Source organism: Pantherophis guttatus, chromosome 4 (assembly GCF_059756535.1).
Source record: "Pantherophis guttatus breed Tessera chromosome 4, ASM5975653v1, whole genome shotgun sequence".
Taxonomy (NCBI): domain Eukaryota; kingdom Metazoa; phylum Chordata; class Lepidosauria; order Squamata; family Colubridae; genus Pantherophis; species Pantherophis guttatus.
Genome location: NC_142066.1, coordinates 112,697,933 through 112,704,310, shown reverse-complemented (window position 1 = coordinate 112,704,310; position 6,378 = coordinate 112,697,933).

Genomic DNA, 6,378 nt, shown 5'->3' with positions numbered 1-6,378 from the left:
AATACTTCACCATTAAAACAGACAGTAAAATGGACTGGGTTTTTGTGATCTTTATATCCCTTGCTTAGAGTTGTGATAAATATACAGCCAAACATGTAAATAAAGCTCAGGAAGTGATAAAGGGTCAGAGATGATGAATGATCATTCCAGGCTGATATGTAATTATGGAGATCACAGGAGATTGCTCAAACTACTGCATTACCAACTGGCAAATTAATATTATATGGTAAAACATGTCACTTGGGAAGAGTTGGCTGTGTTAATATTATATTAAAATGACTGTCAGATATTTTACTGGAGGGAATTAAAAACAAAGCCTCTCTCCTGGCAAAATGGCTTAATGCATGTCATACAATTATCAAAATGAAATAATGTGAAAAGACAAAAGCGTAATTATATCTTGCTATCTTTCAGAGTGTCAGTATTGACTGGTTATTTTACATCACCTTAGCCTCTCAGCAGCTAATCGTAATCTTGTTTCATTATGACAAAAGACGGCATTGGAGTATTTTCGGATCAGTGTGGACATGTTTAGTGTAATAATATATTTGGTATTCTGATTTCTTATTTCTAAAGTAACATTCTTTCTACAACCTTGTAAAAGGTTCAGATTTTATTCTTTGCAGTTCAAAATCTCACACTTAACAAAATAAGCTGCTGCTGAATTGAATACAATCATAGCAATAAATCTTGGCAATGAGAATAGGACAATTAGCACAGTAAAACTAAAATCATTCCCTGGAAATTATACAGATGGTACCAGGGGGTCTAAATGATTAACAACTGTCAAGCAGATGGGGAACTTTGTTGTCAATAAATTTCTCATCTTCCTGAACACAACTCACATCTCCAAAATGGGACAGAGTTACTATAACCTGGATTTGACTTCACTTTGCTTTCTTACTTTTTAACCAAACCTTTTGAAATCTTCATGTTTTCAAAATATACATGTGTATTTTGACCATTTTGGAAAGTGAGGCTTTTGTGCCTATGTGGACATGGATTAAAGAGAATATGTCCACACAAATACTTCCAAACACCTTTTTAACATACATTTTTGTACATAGTTGTTCTACTACTGTGAACACCTCATGGCAATCACTATTTCTATATATGTGGTGTATATTTTTCTCTCACATAATCACATGAAAATTATTGTGTGCATTTTTAAAATAGTTTTATTGAAAATTTTTAACCGTAATACAAGATAATGCCAAAAGAAATTAAAAAAAAAAAGAAAAGAAAAATAGACAGGAAAAAATGGAAAACAGAGAAAAAGAAAATAAAGACACGAATTCAAGTCTTTACAGCAGGTAAGAACAGACTTAATATCATTCCTGCCCTTTGAAATTACTTTGTGTTGATCACTTCTTCCCATTTCAACCCTTTTCATCTGATTAATCCAAAAGTCATTAATTCAGTTCCATATTCAGCAAAAAGTTCATAAGGTGTTTGCAGTAGTTTGTAAAAATACTGATTCCTAATCATACAAGTCAACTTTGTATTCTTTTGTCTTACGCAGTATTCTGACATTATTAATCTTTAACCTGATGTTAAAATTTTACCTTAAGACATGATCTCCAGTCCTATATTCTTCCTCCCACCTAATTTCTTAAAGGCTTCAAAGTGCTTTCCTTACTGTTTTCATGAAGTTACTCTATAAGTATTCTTGGTCTTAAACAAGATTTTGTAAATCAAGTAATATCTACCTTAGTTTTCATCTCTTCACTTAATATTTGTATTTGCTCTCTGTTATTTGTGCCTTTAATTATTTTTTAAATCTTTAAAATCTTTGCTCTCATATTTAATCTGGGATGAAGGACTGTGATCTTTGTATTATGCCATCTGGAAATGATGCTGCCATGGCTGCTCTTTTAAAATTGAAGAAAGTGTTTCCCCTTATAATTTTATATCATTTTGGACTGCCTTCTCTTTGTTATCCATTGCATTTGATTTAATGATAATGTTGACTAAGAGTACAATGCTATTACACTTCTGCCTGAAATGGTTATCATCTTTGGCTGAGCATGCAATTTTGAGAGCAATGCACATAGGATATGGAAAGAGAAAGGGGACATCAGTCTAGCCAACCAGATCATCTGAATCAATCCTCGTGGGCAGTGGAATGGACAGATGTTGCAGTTCTTATTTTATCCAAAATGCACAGATTACTCCAGCTGTTACTAGTTTTTTTTTTTACAGTTAAATATTGTGTTCAGTTACTATACAGAACTTAATTAGGACTGTATATCTTGATACCAATAGTAAAGAAAGCTCAGTCTAAATTCTTGAAAAAACTTTTCCAGGTTGCTCACTGTGAGCCAAATATGCTTGATAAGGGTGGGTTTCATTTTTTATTTTTTTTTCAATTTTAAAAACAAACTTTATTCAATATAAAAAGATAAAAGATTATACAAAACGTTCTTAACTCTAAAAAAGAAAGTACAATTCTAAATTGCATATATACTAAAACTAACAAACAGGATTATCTATCTATATCTGAACATGTAAATACATATATACATTAACCTTGATTTCTTAATGATGATATAAATTTGTTACCCTTAATTTCTTACTGTATTTGACTTTAGTTTTTTTTCCATCGATTGATCCATTCATACCATTTGTCCCATATTTTGTAATAGTGTGAGTCTTCCTTGTTGTTTAATTTTAAAGTTAATCTATCCATTTCTGCAAATATGAATATTTTTTGGATTATTTGTTGTTCTGTTGGCAACTGTTCTAATTTCCAGGATTGGGCTAGGGTTAATCTAGTCACCGTAATTGTATGTAATGTGATGTATTTTATTTCTTTTCTACTACTTTTTTAAAGTATGCCTAATAAAAAAAATTCAGGTTTTAGGTCAATTTCTTCTTCTGTTATTTCTGTTATCCATATTCTAATTTTCATCCAATTTTTTTTAATTTTTGGGCAAAACCACCAAAGATGATAAAAGGTTCCCAATGATTTTCTGCATTTCCAACATATCGGATTGCAATTTGGGTACATTTTTGCCAGTCTAGCAAAAAAACCACCTATACCACATCTTATAGTGGTTCTCTTTGTAGGTTGTTGCCTTTGTTATTCTACAATTATTTTCCCATATCATTTCCCACTCTTCTAATTGTATACTTCTTCCTATGTTCCTAACCCACGCTATCATTTGGCCTTTGACTGTGTTTTCTGCCATGTCGAAGTCTAATAGGTATTTATAGATCTTTGAAATTAATTTTCCCTCTTTAGTTTCTAATAATTTATCTAATTGGTTGGGTTTTGTATCAACTCCTCCTTCTTCACTGTCTTTTTTATATCTAGTTTGTATTAGTACATACGGCCACCAGTCTATTTCTATCCCCTGGTGCCTGAGCTCTTGGCGAGATTTGAGACTCCCATTAATATCTAGAATTTCTTTGTATCTTATTATTTTTTGAGTAGCTGGTGTCTTGGGGTGCATTGTATTGGGGTGCATTGTTGCCTCTAATGTAGATATCCAGCCTGGGACTTTCATATAGTGCTTACGTTTAATTTCCAACCAAGTGTCAATTAGTGAATTTCTTATTATATGGTTTTTAAAATGTTTGTATGTTTTGTTTCCAATGTTCCACAAGTAAGCATGCCAGCCTTTTAATAAATCGTGACCTTCTAATTTCAATACTCTTTGGTTGACCAAATTAACCCAATTCTTTATCCATATTAGACTTGCCGCTCTATAATATTTTTCCCAGGCTGTTAGGCCAAAGCCTCCTCTGGGTTTATCGTCTTGTAGTATTTTTAAATTTATCCTAGTTTTTTTCCCCTCCCATATAAATTTTGCAATTAATTTATTCAAATTTGCAAAAAAAAAAAATATTCCAATTTAACAGGAATAGTTTGAAATAAGTAGAGGAGCCTTGGGAGTACATTCATCTTTATCGCCGCGATTCTTCCTAACAGCGATAGTTTAAGTTTCCCCCATCTCTCTAGGTCTTTTTTAATTTGTTGCATTAGTTCTCCATAATTGTTATCTTTAATTGCTATATTTCTAGTTGTCAAATTTATACCTAAATATTTTATCTTTTTAACTACTTGCAATCCTGATTGTTGTTCCAATTCTTCTATTTGTTTTATTGTTAAATTTTTGGTTAGTATTTTAGTCTTGTTTTTATTAATTTTTAACCCTGCCACCCTGCCGAATTTCTCTATTTCTTCCATCAATTTTAATTGTGTTTCTAATGGGTCTTCTGTGAAGAATACAAGGTCATCAGCAAAGGCTTGGACCTTGTATTCTTCTCCTTTTATTTTAAATCCTTTTATATTTTTATTTAGTCTAATTCTCCTAAGTAAATTCTCCAGGGTTAAAATTAAATTAAATTAAAATAAAATAAAATAAGAATTCTCCAGGGTTAAAATAAAAAGGTGTGCACATGCTTGCGCGTGCGATGCTTCTGCACATGCGCAGAAGTGTCCAGGTGGAGCCTCCTTCCGCCGCCGCTACTGATTCGCCCAAACCCGGGGCGAACTGGTAGCAATCCACCACTGGCTTTGATGATAATCAGGGTCACTAGAAATTTGCTTTTGGATTATTATCCTTAATTTTTGGTTAAAATCATTACACAGTCAATGGGGCCTCATTTTTATTCCTCCTGGAAAAAAAATCATTTCTATGAAATAACACATCTATGTTTTTTCCTGTGAAGGTTTTATGCCGTGGGATTACAGAGTTTAGAAGCAGGGAATTAGAGAAAGCAAATAGGATCATACAGCTCTTACCCATTATATATTTATTAACTATCAGTTTCTAAATCTTAAATTAGCCAGTTACTGTTTCAAAATTCAGTAGAGTCACTGGTTGCATTTGCAGTTGTGTAGTATCAGAGGTTGCTTGGAGAAATAGTTCACCACACTTGAAGAGAACATTACTTTATCCCTGGCATATTTTAACACTTTTTCCCCAGCAAAGTTTCAAGGGAAATGTAGAAAAATTAATCCTTTAAAAAATGATGTTATTCCTGTCAGGCAGATATGATAGTGCCTATATTTTGTTATCCTGCCAGTTCTATAGGGATACTCATCTGCAATTGATTTATTCTCCCCTTTCTAAAATTCCAGGAGATCTTGATTTATTTTCCTTACATTCTTTAGTTGGACTACAGAGACACTGCTGTGCCCTTAAATATTGCAAACTATAGTTATATTGTGTGTAAACTCCATTCCACCATGACCTGCAATTGCCAATGATTATGCTATATTTTACTGTAATAAAAATTTATCAACTTTTCTGGAATAATATGAGAAAAATGGGAGTGAAATTTGTACCATTATACTCTGGGAACTGACAAAGAGAATAGAATAGGGAGTAATCTGGTGCTGTAAGTGAATTCTTGTATTGTGATTTTACCAAGCTTCAGCAATGCAAAGCGAGTCCAAGCACATGCTGACAAGCTATTCTTCAGTTTATTAGGGTTTCTTCCCAGTAAGGCTGGATTGAATTATTTGTTTCAGCAATTTCTCTGGAGAACATCTGTGTTAAATCAGTCAGGTTTGCATTCAGATGTTCTTCTTCAAGATAGTTTTCCAAACATGTAATGTGCTTTAAAATGATATGGGATAAAATGTATGTATTCCATATGATATGGAATAAATGTGTGGTGGTTTTGTCAGTTTTCCCTTCCTTATCCAAATATTGATTTTATTTTGTTTTGTTTTTATGCTTGGATTTTGGAGCTACTATTCATGTGCATATATTTCAAGGGATAAATATTTAAAAGAGAGCATTTTGTGGAAATCTACCTTCCTATAAGCCACTGGTTGATTAGATCTTTGCTTTCTCCTTCCTTAAGTATTGCTGATTGTTTTAAGTAAATCAGGCTATTTCATAGCATTGCATTAGTCGCATTCATCTAAACTAATTTGTAAACATATTGTATGAATGCTTGCATATAAATATGTAACCATGAAACTAGAAGCTGGGCAGTTGATCTATGAGGTTTGTTATTTATAGATCTCATCTTAAAATTATCTCTCTATATTCTTCTATACAAAATAGATATGTTTTAGGGCCAAATAGAATAGCAATAGCATTTAGATTTACATACTGCTTCACAGCAGAGATGGGAGTCACATAATGGAACAACCTGTTCGCCCAGAGCGCGCTCACCCAATATTTTCAGTTTGGTAATGGGATAGAGGAGAAATTTATTTGGTTATTTAGTTGAATTGCCAGACAAATTATCGGTCTTGTACTTTTGTACTTATTTACAACTGAAAATCTGACTTTTCATAATTTTACTCAGAATCATTCAACAGAAAATATGGAACCAAGTGGTATGTATTGGTGAACAATACAACCAGAAATTAAGGGATGATGCACACCATTATATTTTACTTTATTTATATAA